Source organism: Tenrec ecaudatus, chromosome 7 (assembly GCF_050624435.1).
Source record: "Tenrec ecaudatus isolate mTenEca1 chromosome 7, mTenEca1.hap1, whole genome shotgun sequence".
Classification (NCBI taxonomy): Eukaryota; Metazoa; Chordata; class Mammalia; order Afrosoricida; family Tenrecidae; genus Tenrec; species Tenrec ecaudatus.
Window position 1 is genome coordinate 18,605,436 of NC_134536.1, and position 22,152 is coordinate 18,627,587.

Consider the following 22,152-nt stretch of genomic DNA (forward strand, 5'->3'; position numbering starts at 1 on the left):
CGGGGAGCTCATATGAGTGGGTATAAGAATAAAGAAAATATTCTAAAATTGGTCGTGGTGATGATTGCACAACTCATTTTTAATATATTTAGACCATTGACGTGTATGGGGAGTGAATTAATTATATGCTAATACAACTTAAAAAAAATCCTTTCTGTTAATTTTCTATTCGTCCAGGGAAGATAACACGTGTTGAATTTTTGACACTGTCTACTCCCTCCCTGGAGCCCTGTTAGTTCTTTGGAGCAAGTGGGATGATAACCACCAGGTTGGTGGTTCGAACATGCCAGCTGCTCCTCTGGAGAAAGATGAGGCTATCCTGCCCATTAAGGATCTATCTATAGCCGCAGAGACCCTGCATAGAGGCCCCTTGAATCAGAATGGACTCCACGGCAGCCAATTGCGTTTGGAGTCCCTAACTGCCCCTTTTCACAGTCATGACAATTGTTTTTATAACATTGCATTGTATTGATGAAGGTGACAGAGTGGCAAAATTAACCTATGGAGATGCAATGGTTAAGCCATGGGCTGTAAAAGGAAGACAGGAAGTTTGGACCCACCAGCGACTCTGAGAACCTCTGGCAGTCTGCTTCTTCAAAGAGTAGAGCCTTGAAAACCCAGCAGGGCAATTCTACTTCGTCTTCTAAGGCTACTATGAGTCAGAATCCACTCAACGGAAGTGGGCATCGATGACTTTCCTTATGTACCAGATGATATAAATAAACTTAAGCTGTCTGTGAGGCAGTTTAACACCATTTTGAAAGAGACAGCAAATTTCTCCTTTACAGAAACATGCTAGGCTCCTACTTGCGGGGAAATCATTCTGAGGAGTTGACATGCATACTAATTTATTAATGGTTTGAAAATGCATTGGGGTCTGTCATATCTGTCTTTCTCCATTCAGACTACCTGGCACATCTGGTCTTTCATTCATGGAATTCAACATTCTGGGGAAAATGTGATTGGAATGTGCACAGACTCCAACAGGCCAAGACAGCTGCATCTAAGACTAGTTTTGTTTTGAATCCAGAAAGCTCATGCAAATAAACAACAGCAACACCCATAAGAAGTGAATTAACGACAGATTCCTGGAGATGACTCAAAATGAAAGAAATCTCAATGGCCCCTTCCAGCCTTCTCGCGAGGATTAGCAGTGGTGGGTGAGTCAACGTGCTGAATGAGAGAGTGGATTTATAGAAAACAAAGTCAGAGTACATTCCATACAGGAAAAGATGTCAGGACATTTTATACGCAATGATATTTCTACAGAAGATAAATCCATTTAAATGTCAACCTGAAATCTCTTTCTCTCTTTCCCTCTTTCTCCCTCCTTCTAAACTAAGAGGGGAAAATTCATTCAAAACGTTTCTAATGCTGTACTGTCATCACTGAGGTCTTGAACGGGACGCCCTCACTCTCCAAGCCTAGCTAAGAAGGCAGTTTCTGGCACTCACAGGGCTGTGGGCAGTGGGAAGCACAGCTCAGTTGCAAACTTCCAACCAGCCAGCATATCACTTGGGGAAACAAGAGCCATTAAGTGTCTGGAAAAATTAATCTATTTGTTTGATCAAATATTTTAATTTACTGCTCATATAGTGAGTGAGTCAATGAATAAAAACTTGTGTAATTAGTTATGATCATATGCTTTTCTTAGATGCTTGGGTGGCAAGTAAGGAGAAATGGTGGTGCTGTCAGGTAAAACTTTGGACTGGTAAACTCAAGGATGGTGGTTCGAACTGCTTCCTGGGAGAAAGATGAGCTTGTCTGCGCTCATCATCAACAATATCGATAACATGGTTAACCGGTTCCTTATCATGGTGATTCTTTTAAAAAGATTTCTTAGGACCCATGTTTTTATTTAAAAACAGAAATCCACAAAACTAAGAAAATTATAGCAAAATGCTTGGAACACAGTCTCAAAAGGTTTAAACAATGCATACTAACAACACCAACTAATGCTGAGTGACTGAAACATGACCTGCTTTTGTTTACAAAAATCATGTGCATCAGGTCAGACGCCCATGTTTTGTTGGAGCTTCATGCAAAATGTGCTCGACATTTCGTGTCGAAATCTGATTATGTTGGGTACTGATGTGGCTGAGTACCGGGGTTCTGCTATACTATGAACCGCTAAAAGGTCAAACAGATCTGTCTTTGAAGACGTAAGGCCACAGCGCTCTTAGAGGCAAGGATGGCAAGGCTTCGTCTTACATATTTTGGATATATTGTCAGGAAAGACCAGTCCTTGGAGAAGGACATCATGTTTGGTAAAGTGGAGGGGTGGTGAAAAAGAGCAAGACCATTGAGATGGATTGACACAGTAGCTGCATCAATGAACTCAGGTGTACTCAGGTATACAAACAATTGTGAGGATGGCCCAGGGCTGTACGGTGTTTCGTTCTGTTGTACACAGGGTCGGTATGGGTTGGAGCTGACTTGATGGCACCTGGCAACAACAACAACAGCAACAACAACATTTCTTGAATTACTGATTTTTCATTCTTCTGGCAGTTGACGGGACACTCATTCTTCTGTGCCAACATCATAACTAAGGTGGAGCATTTCATCTTTGATTTTTCATTTTCACTGTCAACTTTCATATGTGTATGAGACAAAAAGATCATGGCTTGGGTCAGGCGCATCATAGTTATCAAAGTAACATCTTTACCCCCTTGTCCCTTTTTGATAGCATAATATTTATATTATGTGTGAGTTTATGCAAACAATGAAGTAAATTGGCCAGAGACTATATACACAAGTATATTAATAGCAAAAATTCCCCAAAGTATATTTTCTGCCATGGAGGTTATTGCTTTAAATTTATTTTTAATTGACCTTTAATTCACAAATACAATTTAATAGTTTATTCATATAGACATTTAGATTGTTTGCATATTTTTGTTATTGTGAATAATGCTGCAGTGAACAGGGGTATGAAAATGTCTATTTATGTTATGACTCATTTCTTTAGGGCGAATGCGTAGGAGTGGTGTTTCTGGATCATGCAGTATTTCTATTTCTAGCCTTTTACGGAAGTACCATAAGATTTTCCATAGTGAGTTTTTACATTCTCACCAGCAGCATGTGAGTTCCAGTCTCGATACAACCTAGCAAACACTTGTTATCTTCTGTCTTTTTTTAAGTGCCATTATTGTCAGGTGAGATGATATCTCATAGCAGTTTTGAATAATAATAATAAGTCTTGGTGGCATTTATGGGTAAACATTCAATTGTTTGTTCACTATGTGAATGTCTTCTTTTGTGTCTTTTAAATTGAATTACTTGTCTTTTAGTTGCTGAGGTGTTGAAGCTTTGTATACATTTTAGAGATTAGAACTCTACTAGATATATTGTAGGGAAAAAATTTCCCACAAGATGTAGGTTCTCATTTTCTCTTTTGGACAAGTCTGTGGGTGAGCATGCAAAATTAATTTATAGTCAGTGCCAGTCATCTAGTTTATCTTATGTTATTTGTATATTTTTAGTTATGTGGGGTCTTCTGTTTATACCATATATTAGGACCCCCGACATGGTCCATAATATTTCTTCCATGATTATCAGACGTTTAAGTTTTATTTTTAGGTATTTGATCCATTTTGAGTTAATTTTGTGTATGATATGAGTCATGGGGCCTGTTTCATTTCTGCATAGATAGCCATTATTTATTAAAGAGATGGTTATGCTCCCGTTCAGTGGACATTGACCCTTTGTCAAAGATCAGTGGCCCTTAGGTATATGAATTTACATCTGGATTCTCCATTCTTCTCCATTGGTTTATATGTCTGTCATTGTACCAGTTCCAGGCTGTTTTGACTACCTGTATCATTGGCTCTGAGATCAGGTAGCATGAGATCTTCCACTTTATTCTGGTTCAATAATGCTTTACTTAGCTGGGACCTCTTTCCATTCCATCTGAACTTGGTGATCAGTTTTTCCATCTTGTTAAAGAATGCTGTTGATATTTGGGTTGGAATCACATTATATATCTAGATTACCTTGAATAGTATTGACATTTTCACAACATTATGTTTTCCTATCCATGAGAATAATATGTTTTTCCATAGTACTTTGTTTTCTCGAAGTAGTATTTTGTGTTATCCTTTTATGTGTCTCGTTAGATTTATTCCTAAGTAGTTTATCTTTTTAGAAGCTATTGCAAAATGTATTTTTTCTCCTGATTTTGTTTTTGAAGTTTTATTTGTTGGTGTACAGGAATCCTAGCAACTTCTGTGTGCTGGTCTTGTATTCTGCTACTTGGGTCAATGCTTCTATATTAGTTAGAGTAGCTTTCCTGTGGAATCTTTGGAGTCTTTTAAGTTTAAGATAATATAACCTATGAATTGGGATAATTTTACTTCTTCCTTATCAATTTGAGTGTTTTTTTCCCCTTTGTTCCCCCATTATTGCTCTAGCTAGGAACTTCCAGCACAATGTTAAATAAAAGTGGTTATAAAGGGCATCCTTGCCTGGTGCCTGTTATCAAGGGGAGTGTTTTCAGTGTCTCTCCACTGGGACTAAGGCTGGCAGGTGGTTTGTAACAGGAGCCCAGGGGGTACTGTCGAGTACACCTTGACTCCCCTCCACAAGGTTGGGAGATCCAATCCATCAACTGCTCTGTGGGAGGAAGGGGCTATCCTGATCCCATGAAGTTAAAGCCGTAGAAACCCAATTGGGGTTGCTATGAATCAGAGTAGACTCAGTGGCAACTGGTTTGTGTTTTTATTGGTTATTGTTGTTAATGGTTTTGTAAAACCCTTTATTGTGTTGAAGAGTTTCTCTTCAATTCCTATTTTGCTGAAAGTTTTTTTTATCAAATAGTCTTTATCAAATAGTCTTCCCTGTATCAGCTGAGATGATCAAGAGATATTTTGCTTTATGTTCACTGTGGATTATGTTGATTGCCTTTCTAATGTTAAACCGTTTTTGCACACCTGATAATAATCTTCCTTGATCTTGATGTATTCATATTTTCATGTGCTGTTGAATTCTGTTGGCGAGAGTTTCGCTCAGAGTTTTTGCAGTTATATTTATAATTTCTCTCTTTGTGTGGTGTCTTTGCTTGGCTTTTGTATCGGGTTTTGATGGCTTCATAGAACGAATTTGAGAGCATTTTGTTCTTTCTAAGCTCTGAAATGGTTTGAGTGGGATTGGTGTGGCACTTTTTCTGAATGTTCAGCAGAATTCTCCAGTGAAGTTGTCTGGGCCAGGGATTTTTTAAAAAAATTGTTGCTGGGATAGTTATTTATTTATTACCTCTTAAGTCTCTGTTTGCGGAGTCTACTCAGTTTTTCTATCTCGGTTTGTTGTGTGTAGTGTAGGTAGATGTGCGTTTCTGGAAGGTTGTTCATTTCCTCCAGGTTTTCCAGTTGGTTAGAGTCCGCTTTACTTGTGATACGTTTGCAGCAGACGTGCCCAACGATACTTCACTGAGATTCAGAACATTAAGGCAATAGGACATAAGATTATCTATCCGCAATTCTAACTTTGGAATAAACGTCATGGCTACTTAATTAAGTTATAGAGCTTTGTAGGTCATTTTGTTTCGAATAAAAATATACTGAGTTTCTTAATATATATGTTAATATATAATTTGTGTCTTTTTATTAACCAATTGAAGCACTGCCAATAAATTTCAAAAATAAATTTGATAATCAGCTTTTCGTCTACTTGAAAATGTTCAGAATTAAGTCTATTTTATGCTCTTTCTCAAAGTAAGCAAAGAAGTCTAGAAATGCTTCCTGGCATGGTGTCATTGTTTAAACTTGCTGCCTTATAGCCAAGTCCTTCCTCATAATAGCTTCAGTTATATCAACTGTTTATTCTAAAATTGCACTTTTCATCTTGACTTGTTCAGCCTTCATGGGTTAAGAAACAGTTTCCTGATGCCAATGTTGGTAGGAGTTCAATCGATGGCATCCGACACACAGGAAAGAGGCTGATCAGTCTTTGCTGTAAAAGCTTTAGTAGGACCTTTCTCTATTTTTTCATTTAGTTGAGCATTGTTCTCATCGGAAGCCCCATGTACGTACCTAGGGAGTCATCCTGCTTCCCCTGCTTACTTTGAACTGTGCTCTTCCAACATCTTGCAAACTCTTCCCTCTGGGAGGCATCTAAGGTGATACATTTGTATTTTTCAAGTATGCTCTTGATTTGTTTAATTTATATAAATGAACGTTCACTGATGTACCTCTTCATAATTTATTTTCTAGTTACTCAATCCCTATGATCCGTCTTCATCCTTAGATTGCAGACCCTTGAGGGCAGGCTTGGCATCTTCTATTGTTTTTGTGGACAACACCACTCATTCACCTTAAAATCTCAGGTAATAAGCTTAAGGATGGCATCCAGGAGCCCTGTTGGCATAGTGGGTTATGAGTTCGGCTGCTAACACAAGCTCAGTTCAACCCCACTGGCTGCATTTCTGGAGAAAGATGAGGCTTTCTACCCCTATAGAGTCAAGTCTTAGAAATTCATAGGAGCAGTTCTGCTCTGCGCTACAGGGTCACTAGGAATCAGAGTTGACTTGATGGGAAAAAAAATTCATGATAGCATCAAGTGACATCAAAATTCTGAAGTGACTTTTGAATGATCAAAGAAGGCTAAATTGAGATTTATGTCTTCCTCTATTGTTTTGCTTGGAGATTTGGCATTCCCTAAATAAATTTAAAACCAAACTCACCAGTATCGAGTTGATTCTGACTCATATGTATGTGTTCACTTTCAGATCCTAGAGCCTGGTATTCCCAATAACTGAGTTCACAGACCTCTGCTATGTGGTGTTCCACATACAGAAACGTACAGATTGTGCTTGATTTTTAACAAAGCAAAGCCCCGAAGATAATGGGAACAGTTAGGTTGATGTCAACGTGGGTGGGCCAGGGTTTCTCCATGATATGATCTAACACAGTGTGCTTAACTCCACGACGGGATCTTCCGTAAAGCCATTGTGGGGAGAACAGACTTCCTTAGCCTGGTCAAAGCCTTGGTATCATTGAGGGAGGTTTCATTGCATTCAGGGCCCGCGTGGCCTCCTCTAGTATATACTGACAGTGTGTGGAAGCTAGCTGACTTCTGCTGAACTTGAATCTTGCATCTGGTTTGCCAACCTCCTGCAATATTACTTGCCCGTCCCTGGAGCTATCAGTGAATCACTGACCTTGGATTCATCTGCCAATCTCAGATTCATTCATCTCAGGATCCACCAACCTGTGATCTTCCTGCTTTGTCTTCATCAGCCCCTGTAGCTACAGGAGTCAGGAGAAGACTCTAGATCAGCGGTTCTCAACCTTCCTAATGCCACGACTCTGTAATACAGTTCCTCATGTGTGGTGACTCCCCCAAACATAAAATTATTTTCATTGCTAATTCATAACTTTGATTTTGCTACTGTTATGAATCATGTAAATATCTGATAGGCAGGATGTATTTTCATTGTTACAAATTGAACATAAAGCATAGAGGTTAATCACAAAGCAATATGTAATTATATATTGTAAAATATTTACTTCTAATTACAAATAAATGAAACTTTGTCTTGAAGCATGGTGTAGCATGGGTAACGGTCTTCATGCCTGATACTCATCTGTGGGTGTATCTGGATGTGGGCAGACCCACTTGCAGACTGATAGAGGAGTGGTGTCTTGGTTCCTAAGACCAATGGAAATATGTGTTTTCCAATGGTCTTAGGTAACCCATGTGAAAGGGTCATTTGATCCCCAAAAGGTCACTGCCCACAGGTTGAGAACCACTGCTCTAGATTACATCTGACCCGTGGACTTGAACTGGACTGACTTACCCACTTTGAGTGCGCCCTTTCTGGATAGAAATCTCTATGTACATACACATGCAAGTACCACTGGTTTGCTTCTCTGGAGAACCGAGGCTAATGCAGTAAGAACATCTTTCAAACACAGGCCCTTCATTTTTTACTTTGTGGGAGACTGTCAAACGGGGCCAAATTGAAGCTGTTTTGTTTGAGGTAGGAAAAGGTGTGTCTCTCTCCCCCACCCCAATATATTACATCTGTAAAGAGGAGTGGAAAATTTAAATCATTCATCCATTTGACAGCTGCTTACCTAGTACCTACGGAATACCACGAGAAGCAGTGTTGTCTCAATGATTGAATTCTCCCCTTGCATGCAGGAGACCCCTGGTGGTGTAGTGGGTAGGTGGTTAGGTGTTGAGCTGCAACCTGAAATCCAAAATCTCCAGCAGCTCCATGGGAGAAAGACTGGAGTTTCTCCGCTGGTAAACAGTTACCGTCTTGGAAACCTGCAGGGGTTTCTATGAGTCAGCACGATGTTAGGGAGTTCTGAATTTTTGAGATGCAGGAGACTCAGGTTCCATGCCAGGTCAATGGCAGGCACCCTAAGTTCAGGCGTCCTCCAACTGCCAGTGGAGGCGTGGGTGTTGCTTGCTGAACAGGTTTCAGGGGAGCTTCCAGACTAATACAGACTAGGAAGAAAGGATTACCCATCTCCTTCCGCAGATCAGGCAATGGAACTTTATGGATGACAATGGTCTGGCTTGTGGCTGATCATGGGGATGGCACAGGACTGGGCAAACATTTGCTGTGTTGTGCATGTGGCTGTCATGGTATCAGATACCCGTGGCAATGAGTCACACGCAGTTCTAGGCTCCTGAGATAGACTAGAAAGCAAAACAGATGCGACTCTTCCTAATAGCCAGGCACCATCTGCTTTTTTCACCACATTTTTCTCTAGTTACCATGCCTTCAGTGATCTCTTCATGAGGGCAAGTATTGAGTCCTAAGAACTAATTGTTCTTGGATTGGGGATAGAATTGTTACCCCAAATCCATTCATTTATCTATGGGTTACATTTGTCTCCGGTTCATTTTAAAGACATCATTATCATATTATGAGAACATTATAAATCAGCCCCTTGGGGCATAAGGTGATTCTCCTGATAGTGTCATTAATTTAGTCAATGGCACAGATTTTAAGTCACTGCTGAGAAAAGAAAATTATACATGAGTAGGCCAGATTTTCAGACTGAAGTACATGTATTGTTGACTTGTACAGAGTAAATGCTTAAGTGATTGGGCATTAATTAAATGAATTAATGGGTTAGTGATAGGGCAAAACTTTCAATAACACTTATTTACAGAGGCATAATCATGCCTGTCAGACTAATACATGTCATAAGAAAGCAAGTAGAACATTAAAATAGTAACTATATAGTAGTTTGGGGCCACCATTTCAAAGCAAAAGATGTCAACCAAAGTCTAAGATCATAAAGTCCATTACCTTGGATAGCAATCATCTGCTTTTTCTTACACTGGGTGTTTCAGCCTGAAGGCCAAGGGAGTTCTCTTAGTGGGGTTTCCACAGGGAATCCTTCTGGTGTGGCCTATGAAGGATGTTGTGCACCTCAAAAGGACAGACAGAGTCTAAGGCCCCAGAGTCTAGAGCATAAGAACTGGATAGAAACTAGGTCCAAAGTGTCCAATTATAGTACTGGGCATATTCTCTCCTTGGGCTCTATGCAAGTATTGTTAAGCCCCCTGTGCTTTCCCCCCCAGATGGGAGGTCGCTTCTCCCAGTTTACCTACCAACAGAAGTGTAATTACCTTCTCTGGGCCATACATCCCCACCCCCACCCTGCCATAAAGGCTTGTCTTCAAAGAAACAGTCTAAGTGATGTGTCAACTAAGTCCACTTGGAGGAAGAACACCAGTCGGTGTGATCCAAGGATTAAAATCCAATTCTGAAGGAGGGAATGGTCTCAGAGCTTAAATTCTGCACACATGGTTTGCAGCAGGCTATGGATGACAGTGGAAGCCCCAAATCTATTTTCAGGTTCCCCACATGGATTCAGCCTCTGGAGAAGACCCTCTGACCACAGTCCAGGCATGTGACTAGCCTACTTACCAGACGGCAATCATGGTAAAGTTAATTTTGGTGGAAATGTAATATTTTATCATTTGATCTCTCTTGTGACTCATTTTAAAGTTGTTCCAGTTTCTAATATTTTTTGCTTTCTTTTTAATTGAGGGTTTTCTCTGTTTTGTTTTGTCATTGTTGTTTTTTTTTGCTTGTTTGCTTCCTGCTTGTAAGATTTTCTGGATAGGTAAATACAGGAGAGGTAAATCTATAGAGCAGCGACTGGATTCTTGAGTACCTTGGGGCATGGCAGAGGAGGTTGGAGGGAAGTGGGGAGCTAACAACTCTAAGTATGAGAAGAAAACGTTCTGAAATTGATTGTGGTGATGATTGCCCAACTCTCCTTAATATGACTAAATGGTGCGGCATGTGAATTATACACCAATAAAACGCTAAAAAAAAAAAAAAAGCAAAACAGCCAGAGACATTTATATGGTAATGAAGTAGGGCAGGAAACACTACAGAAAATTAATAAATGTATCTAATGGCGGTGTTTGCTATGGAGAGAAATAAAGCAAAGAGGGAGGAGAGAGAGTCTGAGCACAAAGGGCACACGGGTGGCCAGGGAAGGGGCGGCATGAGGCTAAGCCGAGGGCAAATCTCTGCAGAGGAACCTGCAAGAGTATGTCTGCCTGGCCGAAGCTGAGGCTGGAGGGGGTGGAAACTGAAGTCTGCCTGGCTATGACTGGCTCTCCACACAGGATGCCTGCGCACTCTCAGGCGGAGTTTTCAAAGGATTCAAGCTCAGGTCCCAAGCTGGGGACTCCAGTTTCCAAGGCTCCTTAGGAAACCCACTTCTCAAACGAAGCATCACTTTCAATGAAACACCATGTTTTCCTTTGCCTTGACAATCCCGTCACAGTCCAATTTAAACATGGTCCACATTTTTATGAGGGTCTCAAGTTCTGTGGAGTGAAGAACTGCTTAGTGGAACTCTGTTCCACCCGAGATTAATGCGCAAGGCCTCCTTCTACGTTTCCCTCCAAATCCATAGGCTCGCAGGTCTTATTTTGCTAATCCACTTCAGAAGGTGTTTTGTACAAACCTGCCTTTTCCGGAACCTCACTCTCCAGCAAAGAATGCTGTGCATACAATGCCTTCATTCTCACACGTGGGAAAATGAATGTAGCCACAGGATCCCAATGAAAGGAGCTGAGTACAAGGCAGAAAGGGCCCTGGGCTTTGTCTGCGGGCTCTGACGTCACCACACGCATCAGCAGCTTGTATCAAAAGAAAGGACCATTACAGCTTCTGAGAAGCAGAATTCATTTTCCACTTGGAGACTCACAATTTCCTATTACCCTTAAAAAAAAAAGCCTCAAACAAAGTTTGCCTGTTATACTTACATTCCCTCTTTATTGTATGTTCAGGTGAAGCTTTTCATTTCTACCCATTTAACATTTCTTTTTTTTTAAAAAGATTATTCCTTGGGAGTTAGTACATATATTATTCCATAGTTCAATCACGTCAAACAATATTGTACAATCATTAGCACAATCCATTTGCAAACATCTTTTTCTTTCTGGACTCCTGGATTTGGGAAGCTTCTGTCAGGTTGCTGATGACAGGAACATCTGCAAAGATTAGGGGTGGGGGGCCTGGAGTGCACTGCTGGCTTGATGGCAGATTCAGCAACTGACAGGGGTTTGTGCACCTAAGTAGCCCACCTCACAGGGGTGTCCGGAGAGAAAGAAGCAGAAAGAGAAGCCATGAGGAATAGCAGCAGGAAAGGAGAAGAGCGGAGAAGCGTAGAGGAAGGAGGGAAGGAACTCCTAGAAGAGCTGCCATGTGGGCCAAGGGCCAGAATCCGGAAGGCAGCAAGAGGCCGGAAGGGGCAGAGGACAGAGCTGGCCGTGACAGAGTCTGTCTTCAGAGGACTGGGCTGAGTCCCACGTGGGTGTGAGGAGCTGAGAAGCTGTCCTGAAATGAAAAAGAGAGACTTTGCCTAGTTGGTTCCTGATCCTGATCCTGGGTTGTAGACTGTTGATCTCTGTTGTGCTCTGTTACTTCTGTAATCAGCCACTTAATTAAAAAAAAAAAAGAGCTGTGAGTTCGGCACGGCATTGCAATGGAATGACCACACCCAGGAGAGAAGTAGAGAGTTCTGTGGGAAGGACAGCTGGTGTCCGAATGGATTAAAAAAAAAAAGATGGGAGAGAGGAGATAGGTCCTCCCTCCACCTCACAGGGGTCAGCGCTGGGCTGTAGACCTTGGATTTGCAGCACTCCTCCTGAAGTTAGATAGGCATGCTGCTGCTCCTATGAGTCCCATGTGATGGGGCACTAGACACAGGATGTCCTCTAACTCTATGTTAAGGATAGTGATGGAAATATTCGTGGGGATTTGCAAAGTAGAAGAATGGCACCAACTCAATTGAAGAGTAACACAGAGCAGGGCTGGTGGTGGAAGTGACCTGTTGAAGACAGTGTGGATACAGTCAGCCTGACTGGGTGTGTGCTGACTGAGAAGGTTAGGCTTAAGTGTATTATTTGCTATTTGCCCCATCAGGTTTCTGCTGCCTGCTTTTTATGTCCTTCTCTTCTTTTTGGATTAATCAAATTTTTATGATTATTATCACATTTTTATGATTCCATTTTATGTCCTTTGTAGGCTTATTAGCTATAACCCGACTTTGTTATTTTAGTGGTTGCTTTAAGGCTCATAGGAAAAAGTCAGAGCTTTCTGCTCCTGTCAAGAGTTCCAGTCTCAGAACCTCACAGGGGTGGTTCTGCCCTGTCCTATAGGGTTGCTATGCGTTGATAGCAGTGAGTTTGGCTTTCTGTTTTTTAAGATTCAAAGTCTACTTCAACAGGGGCACACAAGGTGGACAGTTTTCGGTGTGGGTGCCACTGTGGGCTAGGCGTTGGGCTGTAAACAACAAAGTTGATAGTTCTAACTCACCCGCAGCTCCATGGGAGCAAGATGAGGCTCTCTGCTTCCGCAAAGATTTGCCATTTCAGAATCCCAAAGGAGCAGTTCTACTGTGTCCTATGGAGTTGCTATGAGTAGGAATTGACCAAATGGCCGTGTTTGGTTGTGGTTGGTGCTGCTGCTTTTCCATTCTAAGATAAACTAGGAAGAAAGGCGCAGTGCCCGATTTCTAAAAACGAGCTAATCCTCTAGGTTGGAGGGCTCTGCCCAAGAACCTCACGGAAGGCCTTAAGCATGCCTACGACCGTTAAGGTGGCAGGGGCTGATTCTGTTGTACGTAACACTCACTGTGAGTTGGACCCAATGCCAGGGGAACTCAGAGGGAGAAACAATGGTTCTCAAAAATTCAAATCATATTGTTAGAGTAGCTCTCCTACTAAAGTACATTGGAGGAGTGTTGGATTCTGACTAACTACATCAGGAATCACACCTCTCACACTACCTTTAGAGCATTCGCGAAGGAATATTATGCAAATCCTAAAACCGCACATATCGTGCCTTTACTTTTCTTTTTGGTCTCCTTTAAAGCAAGTAGAGAGCATCACTTGTGTTCTACGTGGCAGGCGCATTTATACTTTGCTCCCGAAGGAGACTTCTGAAGCAGTCAGCCACCTTGTTTCTTACAAAGAAAAATTTTAAAAGTTTCTATCATTTAATAAACAAGTAGGGGGTTCTAACATCAAAAACACTAGTTTGTCTAGGTCCTACCCCCCTGGTTCCCACCTCTAACCCCCGACATGCTAATTACTGTTAATAATATTTGGTTTATTTTTCCAAGACATTAGACCATCAGAAAACCATATGTATATATCTCCTGGAATTTTTTTTTAACAAAACAGCCTTATCACATTCAAAGTACTCTCCATTATACACAATACATTTGTCAAATCTGTGATTCCATTCTTGGAAATATTTTTCAAACTCATCTGTTTGGATGGCTGACAGCACCTCCCTCATTTTTTCTTCCTCTTCTATGTCATCAAATTGCTGTCCTTTCATGTCCCTCTGCATTCTTGAAAACAAAAGGAAGTCGCATGGAACGAAGTCAGGTGAGTCAGGTGTGTGGGGCAAGAGAAGCATGCTATTTTTTTGCCCAAAACTGGCACACTGAGATGGCTATGTGAGCAGATACATTGTCGTGGTGGCAAAACCAGTCACCTGTCTGCCACAAATCAGACCATTATGCAATCTTTTCAGAACCTGTAAGCAGAAAGCTTGATTAACAGTCTGACCTGGTGGAAAGAACTCCAAATGCACTACAAGTTAACATCATCTGTTTGTGAAGCTGATGGATGTCCAGAACAAGGTTTATCACCAATCTACATTTCATCTTTTTGAAACGAGAAAACTACTCATAAACTTGAGTTTTTCCCACAGTGCTGTCCTTGTAAGCTGTGTTCAACATCACAACAGTTTCTGTGGCATTTTTCCCAAGCAGGAAACAAAATTTCACAGCACCGTTGTTCCCTTAAATCAGTCATCACAAAAATGAAGTTCTAGTGAAAGTGCTTTTACGAAAAAATCCACTGTGACCAGGGAGAACTTTCCCAGGCAATACCACTAGGTGCATTAACTCAGAGTGAGTTGCGTGATGCTTGCCTAGCAGGAACAATGTGTGCTATGGAAGCCCCGTGCTGCCCAGCACAATTCTGGGATTTTTGGGGGGTACCCTCTCATAGATCACTTATGTAATACTCTATACTTTTAAAATAAAATTTAATACATTTGGAAGATTTTTCTATGTAGTGGGTCTGGTTTAAACAATCTCATATCTCATTCAAAAGTTTTTCTCTCATCCCCGTCCAGGCCCCTGGCTTGGAGGATGTTGCTTGAGGAAGGTGTGTGAGCCGTGTTGCTGTTACTTTCTGCCCTTGCCCTTGAGAGATGAAGGGTAAGGAGGGGCGAGGACACAATTTCAGCTTGTCCTGTTGGTTGCTGCTGCTTATTTTGCTGATGGGTCTGGATGCTCTCTGTGAGGCAGGTGCCCACAGGTTGCTAATTCTCTCGCGGAATACATAAAGAAGTTCTTTGGAGGCCACATGAGCTTTCTTTATGGCACAATAATCTTTTTGGAAGGCTTGGCTCTGGCCCAGCCTCCTCTAGCCTGCTTTAGCACCCACCACTGGCAGCCTGCCCAGATCTCTCAAGTTCAATCACCTATAGACAGATCTCAAGTGTGTCCTATGGGTGGGGCAGACTCCTCCCAGTACTCTTCTTTCCAGAAAACTGTTCAACCATCAGGAGACTTAAATGCCTTTTCATGCCATGAGTCCTTGCTCTTGTTTCCCACTGCCAGCTCTTCCTTAAGAGCTACTGCTTCACCCATTCTCCTTTCCCATCCCAAGCACCCATTCCATTGAATTGATTCTGACTCCTAGCGAGTCCATAGAACAGAAGTGCCCCATACAGGTTCCAGGGCCATGGTTTTTAAAGAAGCCGATTGCCACTTCTTCCTCCGAGTGACTGGTGGATTTGAACCAGTGGCTTTTCATTTAATAGCCGAGTCCTGCACGCATGTGCCACAAGGCCTCCATTCTGGTCAGGTGTTGTGTTGCTAGGTGCTGTGTAGTAGGTTTTGACTTAGAGCAAGCCTACATACAAAAGAATGAAACATGCCCAGTCCTGCGCCATCCTCCCAATGGCTGTATCGAGCCCATCGTTGCAGCCACTGTGTCGATCCATCTCATTGAGGGCCTTTCTCTTCTTCGATGTCCCTCCACTTTGGCAATCATGTTGCCCTTCTCCAGGGACTGGTCTCTCCTGATAACACGGCTGAAGTACACGAGGCCAAGTTTTGTCATCCTTGCCTCTAAGGAACATTCTAGCTGGATTTCCTCCAAGAGAGAACGGTTTGCTCTTTTGGCAGTCTATGGTACTTTCAATCATTTTCCTCAGTACCACAATTCAAATGCATCGATTCCTGGTCAGATATGCATAGACGATTTCACCACCGTTTGTAGGTATCACTAGTCCTATAAAACGGGCTGGAGGATTCAAAACGGTGAGGGGCTGTCCTGTCCATCGTAGGGTGGTTGGTAGCATCGCTCTGTCCACTAGATGCCAATTGTAACCATCAAGAATGTCTCCAGATAGTGCCAACTATCTCCCGGTGACAGAGATAGGGTGAAAAGTCAGGGGTCTTCTAGAGGAATGCCCCTCAAAACTGGCCGTATCCTAATCCTTCAAGCTGTGAATGTGCTACCTTAAGTGGGAGAAGAAAAATTTCAAACATAATTAAAGTAAGGACCTTGAGTGGGGAAGATGAACCTGGCGTATTAGGGCCGGTCCAGTGTTAGCACATGGGTCATTACCAGAGGGAGACAGGAGGGTCAGAGTCAGTTAAAGCGATGTGATGATGGAATCAGAGTTCAGCATACTGTCACTGTTGGCTTTGAAGATGGAAGCTGAAGAATGCAGGCAGCCTCTTGAATGGGAAAAGCTAAGAAATGGATTCTCTTTTAGAGCCTCCAGAAGTCACTAACTGCGAACACCCGGATGTTAGCCTACTGAGAGGTGTGCAGCGTTTAAGCCTCTCAGCTTGCGCTCGTTTATATTTGCAACAATAGAGAAGCAATACCCTTGCGGACCCCTCGGATCTGAACAAAACCAGGACTGTTGGCTATCGTTTGACTTCTTGGAGGTCACATTTTTGTCTGGAAGAGAAACACAACTCTGATCTTGAGGGATGATTTTGTTTGAGAAGGGATTGTACCCTTTTTCCTTCTTGGGAATCATCTTTTTTAAAAAAAAAACATTTTATTAGGGGCTCATACAACTCTTATTACAATCCATCTTTTTTTAAAACCGGTTTTATTGGCACCGAATCCATGTATCATACAATTCAATATTTCAGTCACATCAAGAAGATGTAGAATCATCACAAGCAATTTTAGAATATTTCTCCCCCTTCCCCCTTGGTTAAATTGCTTTTAAAATCAGTTGTGTAATCACCATCAGTTCTAGTGCTCCCTCCCCTCTCATATACATTGTTTGCTCCTCCAAACTCCTTGAACTCTCTATCTCTCTATAACTCCCCCCCCCACTTCCCCTATAAAACTTTACAACATCTTGTGCTTCGCAAACTGGAAAACCCAGGAGAAACAATAAAAAAACAAAACAAAGATACGTGGTAAGGAAAACTAATAATAATACAGAGATAAAACTACAAATAAAGAGCAAGAAAGAAAAGACCACCACGAGTATGTAAAAGGCCTGGGAATCATCTTTGACCACACAAAGTCACATCTCGCACAAGGCAATTACTCAACCACTTCTTTCCTCTCCACCAACCAGTTCTTGGACCACCCCGGTGTTGAGGGTAGAGCTGGACCTTGGGTGGTGCTGGTTTGGTCCAAGCATCTGCCCCTTTGGAGTGTGGAGGCATTTAACGCCTCTTTGTTCTCTTTTGCCAATTCTTTTGGTTAATTGAAAGGCCAAAGCCAAATCCAAGGCAACTGGCTGAAACCTCGGAAATGACCTTGGGGGTGGGGGGGTGGGGGGGTGGGGGGGGAAGCTTGCAAAATGCAGCTTCTGCTTTCAGGGTACCTGTCTGTGATGATGAAAAGAAGGTCTGGCTTTAGTTACAACCCCTCCATTTCCTCTGTGGCAAGTTGATACATGTTCCCTGTATATACTCTTGCTTCATGGTAGCATGTGGAATTGTTCAGCTGAAGAGTACATTTCCTTTCTTTCTGGCAAATAACTATGATTTTGCCTACTGATGTTAGGAACTCTGATGTCCTGTCCTAAAAAGGAAGGGGCTTCCCCTTACGTCTCCACCTCCCTCCCTCTCCTCGGCAAGAATGCTGACAAGGCAATGGGAATCAGTTTCTCTCTCTCTCTCTCTCTCTCTCTCTCTCTCTCTCAAGAGTTTCATTGGCACATAATTCACGTATAATTCAATCATTCAATCACACCAAGAAGAGTTGTACAATCATCACCACAATCAATTGTAGAACATTTTCTTCATTCTTGTACCCATCGTTATGAGTTTCCCATTTCCCTTTAACCTCCCCCGCCATACCCTCAAGGAACCATTAATACAGTTGCTGTCTCTATAGATTTACCTATCCTGGATTTCTTATACAGAAAAACAAAAACAACTAATAACAATAACAAAGCAAACCAGATTAAAACCTCAATAGAAAAGAAAGCAGGAAGTACCAAGAACTAGAACAAATTTAAAATGGACCAAGAGGGAGAACAAACGAGAAGGTGTCACATTTTAAACTAGCTGCCTTGCAATCATCAACTTTGCAATGAGTTCTACATGACAGCAAAACTATTCACAATCATGGTCTCTGGTCAGAGAGGATTCACCAGGGGGTCAATCCACGAGTATTTCCCATTCACTTTTTAAAAAACTGAGACAACTTTAAAATGGGTCAATACAGAGATCAAATGATAAGGTATTACAGTTTAACCTAATTACTTCTGTCATAATCGACTCACAAGGCTCTGGCTATTCTCATCCCTCAACCACCATCAAAGGGATTCACTGGAGGCTCAATCCATGTGGAAATGGATTTTTGGCTTCCACTATCACCCACAGCCTTCTGCCAGTTGTTCACAATTTAAGCTCTGATACCACCCCCTCCTTTGGATTTGGGTTTTATTATTTACAATCCTCACACACACTTGTTTTTTTCACCCTCCATGTGGACTTAGTTGACACCTCCTTTACATGGCTACTTATTTGAAGACAAGCCTTTAAGACCCCAGCCACTTTCCTTCTGATCGCTGGGCACCATCTAATTTCTTATCACCTTTAGCACCTGTATCTTCAGTGATCTCTTCAGGAGGGTGAGCACCAAGCAGGGCATGTCCCAAGAACTAATTGTTCTTAGATTGTGCTGGAATTACAGGAAAGCCCCAAATCCATTTATATATCTATAGTTTATATACGATCCAGTTCTTCACCTTACAGACAGCATTGTCATTTTATGTTAGAGAACAAATCAGTTTCATCCAAGCGTACGAGGACAATACCCCAGGGGATATTAGAGTCTCAAAACAGGAAGAATATGGGAGCCTTGATGACCTCATGGAATAGAGGGCCCCATTCACTTTTAAGTAAAGAAAAGTTGTGTAGGCACCAGCACACTAACAAAAGGATCAATTTTCCCAGAGCAGAGACCCTGTGCCCTCAAGGTACGTGTTCCCTAGCAATGTCATGCCAATAACATGGATTTTTCCTTCCCTTATTGAAAACTTTTTGTTGCAAATTGAATGAAGCTTTACAGAGCAAATCAGCTTTCCCTTCAACAACTCAGACACATTTTGTTTCGGGCCATGGATTGCAATCCCACAATGTAACATCACATATCCCATTTCTTCCTTATAGTTCCTGTTTCCAATTCCCTTTCTTTCCTAACCCTTTGTGCCTCCTGAATGTCTTTCATTAAGCAAATGCTGCCCTTTTGATCTGAAATGATTTATTATTCTAATTTGTGTATACCGCTCTAGTATTATTCCTCCCCGTATAGACCTGTCTGTTGTTTCACTGGAAATTGAGCCACAGGGGTGAATTCAGTTCCAGACCTGAAAGGTGACAAAGGACAACAATCGTGGGGGTTACACCAATCTCTATCCAACCAGTAACCCTGTTTATATCTTATGATTTTGAGTGTTTTTTTTTCTTTCACATTTTTCTCCCACTCTTTTGAGGACCATCTAGTGCAATCTGTTTCCAAACAGTTGATCCTGGGAGCCAGGCGCCATCTAGTTCCTGGGTCAGGGCCAGGGAAGCTGAGGATCAGAGATGGCCCTTTAGTCCATTGGGATAATGACTTTGTGGTCTTTGGTTTGCATCACACTCTGTGCTCCTGATGGGGAGGGACCAGTAGTTGTATTTTCTATGACTGGTCACAGATTTTCAGACCTAAGTTGCTACTCGCAAAGTTTTTTGGATTGTTATGCCAGTTGAACTTGGTGTCCCCTGGGACTGTGGTCTCAAGCCCCCAGGCCCAGCAATTCATTCTCTCAAGGCATTTGGTTATGTCTAAGAGATTTCATAAAGTTGTCTCCCGTGTGTTCTATTACATTCACGATTGTATTCACAGTGTAGGTAAGTACATATATAGAAATATCCTGTCAAATTTATATATGGGGTGGCTTCAAAAAGTTTGTGGAGAATTGAGTTAAAATATACTCTTCTCACATGTGTTCAGTTTGCATGTCTACCTATGGCCAATGATCTCTTTGACAATATTTTTCTACTGTCAAGGTCAAAATGAAAAAAAAAAAAGAGAACAATGTAGTGGTTAAGAGACAGCAAAGACTAGCTATAGATGAGGAAATAATATCAGCAAAGCATACAGGACTTCTATTCAGCATACATAAAGAGATTTCAAAACTCAGTAATCAGAAACCAAGCATACTGATTAAAAAATGGATAAAATCACTAAACTGACATTTCACCATTGAAGACGCATATATTGCTGGCAAATAAACATGCAAAAAGATGCTTTGCATCATTATCCCTAGAAACATGCAAATCAAGATCATGAATTCCACAGGATGCCCATGACAATAAACTAAATAAAAATGGGCAAAACAAGCCCTGACTGGGATACTGAGCAATGGAGATTCTCACATGTTGCTGATAGGATTAAAAAATGGACAGCTGCTTTGGAGTACAGTTGGTAGTTTAAAAATGAGATTAAATATATACTTACTTTAGGACTCAGCAATTCATTTCTGAGGTGTTTACTTAAAAGAAATGAAGCCTATGTTCACTCAAAAATTCATATGTGAATGTTTATGGGAACTCAATTCATGATCACCCAAACCTGGAAACAGCCCGAAGGTCCCTTCACGGGGGAATGGATGTACAAATTGGTGCATTCATGCACTGGGATCAAAACAAAACAAAGAGCCACAGTCATTTAGTCAATTCCAGCTCTGAAGAACAGAGTAGGATTATATTACCGGGGGAGCAGGGTTCCTTGATTGAGCCCAGGTGGTGTAGTGGGTGATGCTAATCCATTTTTAGCACTATGCTACTGAACCAACAGGTTGGCAGTTTGAACCTACCCGTAACTCCATGGGGAAAATGAGGCTTTCTACTCCTGTGAAGAGTTGTAGCCTTGGAAGAACACAGGGCCAGCTCTACCCAGTCCTTTAGGTTCCTGTGAGTTGGAAGCGACTCAATGGTAATGATGATGCTATGTTCTTAGGTGCCATAGAGGTTGATTCCAACCCAGAGAGACCCTATGTACAAGAGAAGTCACTACCTCCCGGTCCTGCACCGTCTTCACAATTGTTATGTTTGAGCCCATTGCCGCAGCCACTGTGTCAATCCATCTTGTCAAGGGTCTTCGTCATGTTCGCTGCCCCTCTACTTGACCCAGCATGGCGTCCTTTTCTAGGGACTTGTCTCTCCTGGTAACATGTCCAAAAGACGTGAGGCGAAGTCTTGCCATCCTCGCCTCCAGGGAGCACTCTGGTGGTGCTCGTTCCAGAACAGATTGGTTTGTTCTTTGCCAGTCCACGGTACTTTCAACATTCTTCGCCAGCACCGTGATTCAAATGCATCTACTCTTCTTTGGTCGTCCTTATTCAATGTCCAGCTTTCACTTGCATACGGGGTGATTGAAACTACTCTGATGGTGTATGGTATTTTTAATGTCTCATTTGTTGGAATTTGAAGTCAGTAGGGCTTTGGGCAGAAGTGTTATGCAACCTCAGCCCTTGCTGGTGCAAGAATCAAAACCTACCCAGGTCATACCCAGAAAGAACGTCTCTGGGGGAGATACAGAGGACCCTCATGAACCCCAATGACAAGGTTCCCCCCACTCCAGCCCATTTGGGGAAACAAGCAATATTACAGTAGCTTTTCTAAGCTCCACCCATTCCTTCCATTTTCTCTCTCCCTACTTACGCGGGGATACCCACCCCCCAAACCTGGAATCTTTCTCCCCAAAGCTATGTATTTACATTTTTACAAAAACAAACCAACCTTATCACCTTCAAAGCACACTCCATAACACTTAATACATTTGTCAAATCTGTGATTCCATTCTTGGAAACAATTTTCAAACTCATCTGTTTGGATGGCTGACTGCACCTCCCTCGTTTTTTTCTTCACTTCTTCTATATCATCAAATCACTGTCCTTTCATGTCCTTCTGCATTCTCAAAATAAAAAGAAGTCACATGGAGCGAGGACAGGTGAGTCAGGTGCGAGGGACAAGAGAGGCATGCTGTTTGTTTGTTTTTTGCCCAAAACTGGCTCACTGAGATGGCTGTGTGAGCAGGTGCATTGTCGTGTTGGCAAAACCAGTCCCCTGTATGCCACAAATCAGGCCTTTTGGTCAC